The 12,096-nt window shown below is 42.6% G+C and overlaps 1 protein-coding gene across 1 annotated transcript in view; it reads left to right on the top strand.

Moving 5' to 3' along the window:
• Positions 1-12,096, top strand: part of LOC109890899 (forkhead box protein J3-like) — an 83,904-nt gene that overhangs the window by 46,439 nt on the left and 25,369 nt on the right. The gene's annotated exons all lie outside the window — the stretch shown is intronic.

Here is a 12,096-nt window from a genome sequence, read left to right as displayed (position 1 = left end):
AGTAAGGAACTCCCCTCATTTGGTTATGTAGGTCTTAATTGAATGGAAAAACCAGCAGACAGTGGGCTGGGTGATAAATGGTAAATAAATATATATATATATTTATTATAATTTTTTTTTTTTTACATAAAAAAAAAATATTGCTTTATGAGAAGTGCATAACCCTAGGGTGGCAACCAATGACTTATAAACCCTGGATTGCTGATATGTGTTGGCCAGTGAGAGGCTTTGAAGCCACCGGTCGACCATATTGGCACTTCCTAGTAGGAGCAGTCCTCCGTAGGAATGAATGCAATTCTACAGTATTTCAATTAAAGGACAAAATTACAAGCTTTGAAATATTTTGGGGTTGTAGTGGGGACAGTAACATTACCTCACAACAACAACAAAAAATACCAAGGAAAATGTTTTGGCGCACATAATATACTTTTAAATGATAAATTAAGGTGTCTGTAGTAGACAAAATGTGTCAAATGAACGTAGACATGAATAAATAAATGTATTTTGAGGTGTACCAAGATGGCTGTGCAGTGGCTTCAATACAACGCCCCCTGTCAGTCATCCAGGGTTTATACACATTGGTGGCAACACGTACATTCTAAGTGATTTCAATGGGTCTTTCTCAATTCTGATTGGTTTGATATTGTTCAATCAAACTTAACTGCTTATAATCATTTGCAGAAATGGATGAAAATGCTGAATGTTTGCACTTGAGAGAGTTTCTACACTGCTACGTAGGTTTGTATGAAATGGGCAAACAATCAAGCGCTTCTTTTTAACCGACTGTTGCAATTTTGATTTAGATCAAAACATGGGTGAACCGTTGCGATCATTGAAATATAGTGATTATTCTAAATATATAGTTGGAATATAATATTGGTCACTTTGAATACAGTTTGACATGACAACTATTGGAAAAAGTCGGGGAGGAATTTGTGTCAGGGTGGGAACCAATGTGTTTTCCAGGGAAACCTATAGCCTTTGTCAACATTTTAACTATGTTCTCTTACTTCATGTACATGTAGCTAACATGTTCATTCTTCACCTACTCCTCTCAGATTTTAGGTGTTGTACAAGCAACATGCTGATTTAGGCCTACATCAGCACTGGTATTAATCAGGCTGTATTAGCTAGCTACGTTTTTCTGCTAATAAATGTACTATCTAGTGATAAGTGGCTAACAGAACTTATTTTAGCCACAACTACCTAAGAAAAGATAAAGTAGCTTTTTGCAGACGGTAAGATGCACAAACTAATAATGTCGTCATAGAACGCTGTGGTTTTATACATTTAAGACACAAAGTGGAAAGCAGCATCGTTTTTCATCAACATCTTGTTGCCAGCTGCTGCGTTGATCATGCAGACTGAAGTCGGTTGAAGTGGGCGAGCAACAACAACGGTGCTCCTTGAGTGACGGGTCGGGGCTTGGTGAGAGGCGGAGAGGGACGACTCACTCAAGTTGCATAGTAAACTATAAAAACGGACGTGACACAAGGCCGAGTGGCGTATCACATTTAATAAACCAAACATTGAAATACAGTTATACAAGGCAAAGTAAAAACCCAAACCGGTCCGTGCAGCAATACATTTGTGTGTGTATAGTCAAATATTGTATACAGCCCAGCCCTACACTAGGTCCTCCATGGAATGAGTTTGACGCCCCCATCTTTGGGTGGAGGTAAACATGGACCGTAAGACCCCTGGTCTATTTGTGAACCCTTCATTTATCCGTGTCTTTTCACTGCTTGTTCTCTAAGAGTGACGGGAGAAGAACACGACTGAATATGAAACGATGGACTTGTATTTCCACTGAGAATATTATTTTCTTGCAATTCATTAAACAACCAAACTCTCAAAAGCAGTCAGTTTGCATTCACCAAGCATAGTGAATATATGATGCCTCCAGAGAACTCCACCACGTTTCTGATGAGATCGTCCCAATCGCAAAACGTACTTCCTCCTGCCTTTTTTTTTAGTGGTGCTCAATCATGGCTGGCAAGTCATTTCCGTCTCTCTGACATTGAATACTAAATTCATATGCCTTATTTCAGTCTCATATTATTCCACTTTGACCTTCTCGCTACGTTAGATGTGGTGTTTCTTTTAATTTATTTTTTTATCTATCTTCCATCCCCGAGACATTTTGCTATTCTCAGGCTTTTTTAAAGTCAACAAATTTGACTCTGCCAAGAATGGTAGACCTAAAGAATGAATGCATGTTGCCTACATTTTGCTCTGTATGTTTTGATTATTGGGCTCTGTAAATTCAATGGAAGCAAATTACAGGTCAATGTGTTTAGTTTCTCTGCCAGACTTCATGACACAAAACGACCACATTATTTTCTCAGATCCTTCAATTGTCTTTATGAAATCAGCGTCCAAGAGGTCGGGTCAAGATGAAATGTAACCTGAAACATGTCATCTGCCTCTCAATATTATGCCCTCTACCTCAAAGGGTAACTGCATTTAGTTTTGGTGACATGGGCTATGTTATACAGCATTATTGTGGTCTTTTACAGAAGGTGTTTTTTATTAGTCCAAAAAATCTGTCTGGTAACCACATTTTACATATGTCTATTTTCTTTCCACAGCTTACAAGGCTAGAGACTGACAAGGCCATAGAAATCAGAATTTATACCCAATACGTCTTTGTAGCATTTAATTTGTTCTACTCTTAAGTGGGCCGTTGGCACTACTTGGTACCGATGGCGCTGTGTGAGTGTGGGCACTATAGGGGGCTGCTGTGAGCAGCTATTGTTAGTGGAAGGATACTATCGGACGCTCTACTGCCTGATAATTAAGTGGCGTGCTGACAAACGGCTTTCATCAGATCTCTCATGTGGAACTGAGAGCATGCGAAGGCTTTCAGGGAGGATAAACTGGAGGACGTCACTTTGCCTCCAATCTCTCATGGCCTTGTGCTGCCTCCGCAGAGAGGGAGGGAGGGGAGAGCCATGTATTGCACAGAAGCACGAAAGTGCAAGCTTGCATCCGTCAGAATGGAACAGACCCAATTTATAGCCAGGCTTATTGTGTGCTTCTCTCTTATGGCAAATATTGCAAATTCAGAACAGTTTTTTTGCGATGTTATGTCAAATGGTGAATGCAATGTGTGAGGATTGTTTTCCCTTCTGAAAACCTGTCAAATTGTCTTTTTGTTTTCTCTTGGAGTTTCACAGTTTGGGGATCAAGTCAGAGTGGAAGTGCAATTGGCCTTCATCTAGATGATGCAGATCTTGTTTTTAGATGTTTCCTTTGTCTGCAAATCAATTGTGCGAGACCTTCAGTTCAATTTGAACCTCACCAGAATGGTAAGATGAGCCAAATATACAGATAGCCTGGGCAATGAAGCAAACGTTAGGCTAGGCCTATATGTCCACTACTTTTTTTCCCAACTCTTCTGGACCACCTGGTTCTTTCGTCCGTTCCTCTAGACCCAATTCTTCTCTTAGTCTCCTGTGCTGTGCTGTGCTGACCAGTGAATGATGACAGAACAGTGGCTCCATCCCTCTCCTCTATTCTCCTCTCTCTGACTGTTTTTAACAAGGTCCATGTCCTCGTGATTTTTGAGAGCGAGACTTGGGGGGGCTCAAACCTGGAAAAACTAAACACCATTTTTGGGGAGAAGTAAACCGAATCAGGCCAAAAATAAAACAATTTGAAAGGCTCTAGTTATGAGTGGAGCTGCTATGCTCTGGAGACTGTGGAAAGCCCTTTGACTGTGTGTGCTTTGCTCTCAGCACCAGGCGAGGGAGCGCTCCTGAAGGACTATGATTAAAAGGGTTCAGACGAGTGGCTCGGCTCTTGTCATTGTGTTGACCTGTCATTCAGTGTTACATTTAAGTGAATTTCCCCCCGTAGCCTTTCAAAAATAATTCGCAGCAGCCAACCTGGCTACCAATTTTGAAAGGAAACGTTGAAAAATCTCAAATGATGCACTGAAGAATCAGGTCTGTAACCTTTAATGCATCCAGAAAATAATGCAGAAGAGTTTGGATTTTTTTTTCTTTTTTCTCCGCAGACTGAGCTCAAGGTTACCCAACAAAGCAGGTAAAGATGTGGGTGTGAGCGAGGTTGAGCTCAGAACACTTTCTTTGCAGTGCTTTTGGTCTCCAATCCCCTCCTACTGCTGAAAAGGGAACATCCTTAGTGCAGCTTTCATAAACTTCTGTGCCACTCCGGAGAATAGGAGTTTTGTCTGTGCCTAAACTGAATGTGGGTGTAAGTATGGATTACTTTCACGAAGTAACTTCAGATGAAGATGGATGTCTTTAGGATCACACTCTCTATGACTAACTGAAAAGCCAGAATATGGGGAATATTCTGTTTCGAATAGCAGAGTATCTATCAGTGCATTTTGGATCGACCGTGACTGATTGGCGTGTGAGTCGGTGTCCAGTTCTCTCTTGGCATCTTCTTGTCCCCTGCATACCTGCCTGGGAGGGGCTCCGTGTCTCCCACACCTATTTTCATTCCCAGTCATGTCTCCTCTTCACAGCCAGCCACGCACTAAGCAGGAGTGGGTAATAATTGTGTCTTGAAGGCTGCACAAATTTATTTATATTTTATTTCTTTTTTTTTAATGGAGAAAAAAAATTGACAATCAGTTTGCGGACCAGAAAAGGTGCAGTTATTTCAGAGTTTATACCGAGGTCCATATTTAATCGGCCGATTGGCCGGCCCCTGACCGTAGGCCGTATTTCGCTCACCCCTGCACTAAAGTGTAGTTAATATCGGCTAGTAGCTCTCTAAGCCTGGCAAGCGAATGATCCCATACCCACCTGATGGACAGGAACCAGCCCGTCTCTCATCTGCCTATTACCTAACATGACCCAATGCATATGTATGGAAGATGTACACCAGCCTATACAGAAGTGAATCTAAGATCTGTATGGAACTAAATGACCCTAGAAGGCAACTCCCACCATGGTTATCCAGTGGGTGTAGACGGCACAGCTTCAACTGGGGTTAAAACGGCTTGCGTGGGTTGCTTTTTATTGTACTGGATCTGAAGCTCTTCAGCACCAAATGGTAAGGAGAAACCTTTCTAAATAGTCAGTACGTTTTGAAAAGCTTTATCTGATTTTAAGCAAATAGTTTATTGTACAGTAGAAACAGGAGTTATCACTGTGGTTATTTTCAGCACTGATTTCTTTGCCCGGCTATGCGCATGCATCTTATCTTTTAAATTTCCATATGCAAGCATTTATCGCTTTCATCATTTTAATATACTTGTGAAGGATGAGTTTAATCTAATTACACCAGTTGGTGTAATCTCACTTTGCAGAGGATTTGTTTTGGTGTAGATTAGGCCTACTTCAACATGTTACACACAGGTAGGCTAGGTAGGATCTGCATCACAAACTGTGCGTTTTGTGATCGACATGTTTTTCTATTTTTTTTACTGACTTCTCCGTCTTTTAATTCACATGGCTTCAACTTTCATGCTTGGTCAACATTTTTAAAAAGTGTATTTTTCCATATAGATACCCTATGTTTGAATAAAATCAACTATATGTAAAGCTACTGAGCACGTCGGAAGCTTTTAAGCTCTGATTTAAAAATGAAGACTGAGCCCGAATCTTTATAGCCTAAACAGAAGAGGGAAAAACATTTTCCTGACTCCTCCCACTGTCCTTTGCAGCCATTAAGCTCTGAAATTGCTAGTGATCGGCTACACCAGCGGTTGGCAACCTTTTCCATTTGGAGTGCCAAGTTATTGTACCTCTTCTAATTTTTTTGGTGTCTTTTTCTTTACCCTGTTTTCTCCCCAATTTTCGTGGTATCCAATTGGTAGTTAGTCTTGTCTAACGCTGCAACTCCCGTACGGACTCGTGAGAGGCGAAGGTCGAGAGCCATGCATCCTCTGAAACACAACCCAACCAAGCCGCACTGCTTCTTGACACAATGCCCACTTAACCCGGAAGCCAGCTGCTCCAATGTGTCGGAGGGAACACCGTACACCTGGCGACCGTGTCGGCGTGCACTGCGCCCGGGACCACAGGACTATCGTACCATTTCTACTGATCTGTGTGCCAGTTAGGATGTTCATGGAACCATTTCATTTGACCATATCTTCATATCTCAAAATCTATGTCATGTGGTTAATCAAAATTCTCTCTAAATGAAAATTGTACAAATCTAAAGTTAACTTCTATTGCCAGTATGTAAAAATGGCCTACATAAAGCCAACAAATAACATTTGCAGCCCATAGGTAAAAATGCTGATTTAAAACAAAAAATATCTATAAATCTCATTGGATACCCATGGCCTGCCTGCAAGGAACTTGAAACATTGTATCAACTATTAACTTGGTCCAGCTTGAAGTTTGGGCTAGCTAACTTGCAGCATTGTATAAAATATCCTGGCCCCTCAGTTTCCTGTGCCAGTGAGCTCCTGACAGACACGGCTGTCGGCTATTCATGCAAGGGATCAAAAGTAATCCGGTGTGTTTCCTTACTCAAGATTTTAAACTTTTTTTGGTTACTACATGATTGGGGCGGCAAGTAGCCTACTGGTTAGAGAGTTGGACCAGTAATCGAAAGGTTGCTAGATCGAATCCCTGAGCTGACAAGGTAGAAATCTGTCGTTCTGCGCCTGTACAAGGCAGTTAACCCACTGTTCCTAGGCCGTCCATTGTAAATAATAATTTGTTCCTAAGCTACTTGCCTAGTTAAATGAAATGCATTTTTTTTAATGATTCCATATGTGTTACTTCATAGTTTTGATTTAGAGGTCGACCGATTTTAATTAGCTTTTTCAACTTTTCATAATTGGTAATTGGCCTTTTTGAATGGCAATTTATGGCCTATTTACATTACAATCCATGAGGAAACTGCGTGGCAGGCTTGACCACCTGTTATGCGAGTGAGCCTGCCACGCAAGTACAGCGTCAAATGGACTTTGTGGCTGCATGGAGCCAAGGTAAGTTGCTAGCTAGGTTTAAACTTATCCTATAAAAAAAACAATCTTCACATGATCTCTAGTTAACTACACATGGTTGATGATATTACTAGGTTAACTAGCTTGTCCTGCGTTGCATATAATCAAAGTGGTGCCTGTTAATTTATCATCCAATCACAGCCTACTTCAACTTCGCCAAACGGGTGATTTAACAAAAGCGCATTGCCGATTTAAAAGCACCATTTTGTCCACAAATGTACCTAACCGTAAACATCAATGCCTTTCTTAAAATCTAAACAGTATTTTTTTAAACCTGCATATTTAGTTTATAAAACCTCTATATTCATGTTAGCAGGCAATAGTAACTAGGGAAATTGTGTCACTTCTCTTGCGTTCAGGGCAAGCAGAGTCAGGGCACATGCAACAGTTTGGGCCGCCTGGCTCTGAACTAATTTGCCAGAATTGTACATAATTATAAAATGACATTGAAGGTTGTGCAATGTAACAGCAATATTTAAACTTTGGGTTGCCACCCGTTAGATAAAATACAGAACGGTTCCGTATTTCACTGAAAGAATAAAGGTTTTGTTTTCGAAATGATAGTTTCCAGATTTGACCATATTAATGACCAAAAGCTCGTATTTTTGTGTTTATTATATTATAATTAAGTCTATTTGATAGAGCAGTCTGACTGAGCGGTGGTAGGCAACAGCAGGCTCGTAAGCATTCATTCAAACAGCACTTTCCTGAGTTTGCCAGCAGCTCTTAGCAATGCTTGAAGCACAGCGCTGTTTATGACTTCAAGCCTATCAACTCCTGAGATTAGGCTGGCAATACTAAAGTGCCTATAAAGAACATCCAATAGTCAAAGGTATATGAAATACAAATGGTATGGAGCGAAATAGTTGATGCGTCATAATTCCTATAACTGCAACCTAAAACTTGAACTGGGAATATTGAACCACCAGCTTTCATGTTCTCATGTTCTGAGCAAGGAACTTAAACGTTAGGTTTTTTTTACATGGCACACATTGCACTTTCTTCTCCAACAGTTTTTTTGCATTATTTAAACCAAATTGAACAGGTTTCATTATTTGAGACTAAATATATTTAATGTATTATATTAAGTGTTCATTCAGCATTGTTGTAATTGTCATTATTACAAATATATAAAAATCATCCAAATTTTTTTTATTATTAATTTTATTTATTTTTAAATCAGTATCAGCTTTTTTTGGTCCTTGAAAAATCAATCGGTCGACCTCTAGTTTTGGCTTCACTATTATTCTACAATGTAGAAAATAGTAAAAATTAAAACCCCAGAATTAGGTGTCCACACTTTTGACCGGTACTGTCTCTAATTAAAAAAAAAAAAAATCTCTGTCGACTAACAGCCTATCGACCAAACAATTGACTAGTCGACTAAATGGAGTCAGGCCAAGTAGGGTTTTTAAATGTATTAGTTTTACCTTGGCATGCGTTTTGCTGCAGCAAGCAAACTGTTTTAATAAAACGACATACAAGCGAGTAAAGATCAGAGACTAAGGGGTTTAAAGCCTAGCATGCCAAGACTGCTACAAGATACCAAGGGATGCAGATTACATGCCTTTGAAGCCTGTAAACAATCAAGTTGAAAATCGTTGCGGTTGACTTCGTGGCTCTTCAAGTGTGGGCTACGGGTCTCAGTACTTTGGTTATGAGAGATTTTCGGTGTGTGCTGTGCGTTGAGCCTGTGCTTGACTGTGCGTCTACTCTTCAGGTGGTGGGGTTGGGGGAGAACTGTTAGGTGGGGAAGTGAAGGAATGCGTGTGTGCGTGTGCGCTGTGGCGTTCAACGTCTTCCCACAACAAATAGACAGCAAAGGTGCTACATTCCTTAGCCCCTGTGGAGATCTCTGAAGCTGAGGTCAGGTTTATGTTTTGTGTAGGAATGGGACCTTGTATAGAATGTGTGTAACAACAATGCAAACAAATCTACTGTACCAATGCTTTATCCTCGCTGCTGGTTGGTTCCTTCCTTTGTTGTATCATAGCTGTGCTGTGCATCAGTCCGCTCTCTTGCTCTCTTTCTGTCCTCGCTAACAGAATGCTGCTGCAGGCCTTATCTGAAAGATCACATCCCTTTCTGTATAACAAGACTAGATCTGATGTATGCACTGCAGCAGCAGTGGCTCAACTCTTTTTGTCTGCCTCAGTCATTCACATGGAGTTTTCCCCACAGGTCATTTAAAGGTCATGCTATCCTTGTACTATTTGCTTTTGGCTGCAAAGGCCTGTAATTCTATTTATTTTTTTACATGCATGTTTAAGATGCTCTTAAAAGCCTTGTGGTGCTGTCTGTTTTTAATTGTTAATGTTGAGGAGAGATGTTTGGAATGTAAAGTGAACTTGTGGGTACGTTGTTAGTGTTATTATTGGGGAAAAGTGTCAAAAGAAACCGTGCAACTCCAGTACAACAGCTCAGGGTTATGCAATATAATGGGTTCCAATCCTGACACTGCACAGTTGTGGGAAAACATATTGATCACACACTGCTGCAAATCTGAAGGCATTTAAGCGCTGTTCCATTTGGAGTTTAAATGTTTAAAGAGCTCGTTTGGGCCTTCCCTTACTAAGATTCATTTTTTTCATTTTTTTAAATGGGCTCACAAGTAAATACTCAACTTTTTACATGAGGAGGGAGAAATGCCATGTGTTGGCATGCCTGTCAATAGGACATGTAGAGGCGCAGCAGCAGAGGACTGCGTTAGACCTGTGGAGAGTCCTCTTTACTCCACGGGTTCTCTCTGTGTGAGAGAACTCCACCTCCCTGTGTCACAGTTGCATCCCGGTGAGGCTGCGGACCGCTGGGTCTCGGCAGGGTGCACTGGCCCCCACTCCTTGGCCCCCACTCCTTACCCCCCCCCCCCAGTGAGGCGCAGGGCAGTGACACGGCCTGTCCCTTTGCCTCACTCTGAACGTTTGACACGCGACGCGAGGTCGTCAACGTGACCTACTTTCCCCTGGCTACCCTTCTGCTGAGCCGCAGGGGCGTCGGGAGGGTGGTGGTGAGTGATGTGTTAAGGCGGGACGGGGCAGGGACGGTGCTGTCCTGGCGTTGGATCACCACGTTAGTTTTGAGACGCTGTGTGCGTGTGTGAGGCGACAGTGGGAGACACGCACACCAGCTGGGCGTGAGCCGCACTGTGGGGGTTGCAGGTGCTGTACGTGCTGGGCAGTACTTTGGATGGACCCCTGCAATACTGCCTTAACACAATAAATCCTTCTACTCAGTGTACTTCTGACCACACTGTGGGTTACTGATCTGGCTGCTCCGTCATCATTGTGTGTCCGTATGATGCGCTGCATGCTGGAGATGCTAAGGCTAATTGTAGTATAGCCATAAAGTGTTTGTTTTGGAAAAGCTAACTGGCTTTAATTGGGAGGATTCTCACCAGCGCGTTGTCATCTTATTGACGGGTTGTGCTCTGCCTCTCTGCAAGGATGCTAGGGTCTCTCAAATGGAGCCGAAGTGGCTCTCCTGACGTTTCTCTGCGAGACGCTGCGGTCGTAACCTGTTAAACGCTTCTATCCATTCCATTTCACCCTTTCTCCTATGATTGACCCTCAGCCTGTTAGTTTCACACCAGTGACTTGTAAGCTTAGATGAGAGCGTGTTTGATAGAATACAGTGTGTCGCTGGCGCACAGAGACGGTCGGAGAGAAGAGTTCATTTTAAAAAGTCAACCTGTTAATGCACTGGCAGTACTCTAGGCTGGGTCAGACCTGGATGACCGTATCAATGATTTAGACCTGCAAGAAGGCACTAAATGGCGACTGAGCAACATCTCGCTGAGCGCTACTTGCCCTTCTCACCTCGTGGCATCAAGTGCTCGACATGCCCTCCTGCTCCTCGCCGGCTGAGTCTGTGGAAGGTGGATGGGTTTTACTTCAGTCTTAAGTGCTTACACTTGTAAGACATTGTAAGGTCAGCATTACACTCAGGCCCTCCTTTCTCTCTCTCTTTTGTCTTCCTAGGGACCTAATGGCCTTAATGTTTTCCAAACTGATGGCGTGCATCACACCATTCTGTTCCTGGACCTGAATGTAGGCTATGAATATTCTGCATAGTCTACTGGATGTCTATACAAATGTATCCACATGCACGGTGTCAGACACAGCTGAGTGTCCCCACTTGACATGTGGTCATATCAACCCCCCCACACACACACAAAAATTGAAATATTGAATGCTCCCCAATGCTGGAAGGCGGGCCTGAGTGAAAACGTTTGGAGAACCCCTGCCCTAATGCAGGAGGCGTGTAGGCTAAGACTGACTGGCGGGCAGACTGGATACAGACCATCCTACTGATTTTAGTGCAGTCTGTGAGGAAGCCCTGCCAGGCTGAACGGCTGCTCCAACAGATTCCCAGTAGAGCAGGCAGGCTTGCTGGACCATCTCTCCATCAACCACGGACACTGACTGACACTCCAGTCCCACACTAGACTGGAAGATATAGCACTGATGCTGTCAGACGGTGACACAGATTTTGGGGTTTGATTAGCCTCGTTATTGAGTTTAAAAAATACATTTTAAAAATGAAAACGTTTTATTTTTCTATAATGAACACAATCTGCCCTTCCTGTAACGGTCCTGCCACTTTTTGTTGCATTAGGTTGTGTATGTTTTGGTGTATTGGATTTGAGCATTTCAGGGGATTTTACCACCGGAGATTGACAGCTTGATAACAAGACTGTCGTTGTCCTCTCTTCCTGAGGTGTATTTCTCTATACTGCTGTTACAATCAGCGCCATCTTATCGGCTTTGGGCTGTACACATCACACATCTGCCCAACGACCGTCTGACTCGTCTGAGGATCTCAAAGGTGCTTAGTGCAGCCATCTGTCAATACTAGAATGGTGTGGAGATGTGTGCATTCGGCTAGTCCGTTAAGCCTGTGACTGGCCCAGCCCCAGCTGATTCCAGGAGGCTGGCCGGCTCCACCCTAATTGATACGCTCCACTCTACAGCCATCATCATGGCTGCTTCGAGCCCCCGACCAGGCAGATATATATCAGCCTCTGTGGGTGAGGAATAGCTAACACCGTAATGAGTTAAGTTTCAGAATGATCTACATAATTTATTCCCCCCCCCCCCCCCCCCCCCCAAGGAGACTTGTGTAGCATTAATTAATATCAGGCATCGTCCCAGTGA

This window comes from Oncorhynchus kisutch, linkage group LG5, assembly GCF_002021735.2.
Source record: "Oncorhynchus kisutch isolate 150728-3 linkage group LG5, Okis_V2, whole genome shotgun sequence".
NCBI lineage: Eukaryota > Metazoa > Chordata > Actinopteri > Salmoniformes > Salmonidae > Oncorhynchus > Oncorhynchus kisutch.
The sequence above is the reverse complement of the archived record's forward strand: the minus strand, read 5'-3'. Positions and strand labels throughout refer to the sequence as shown.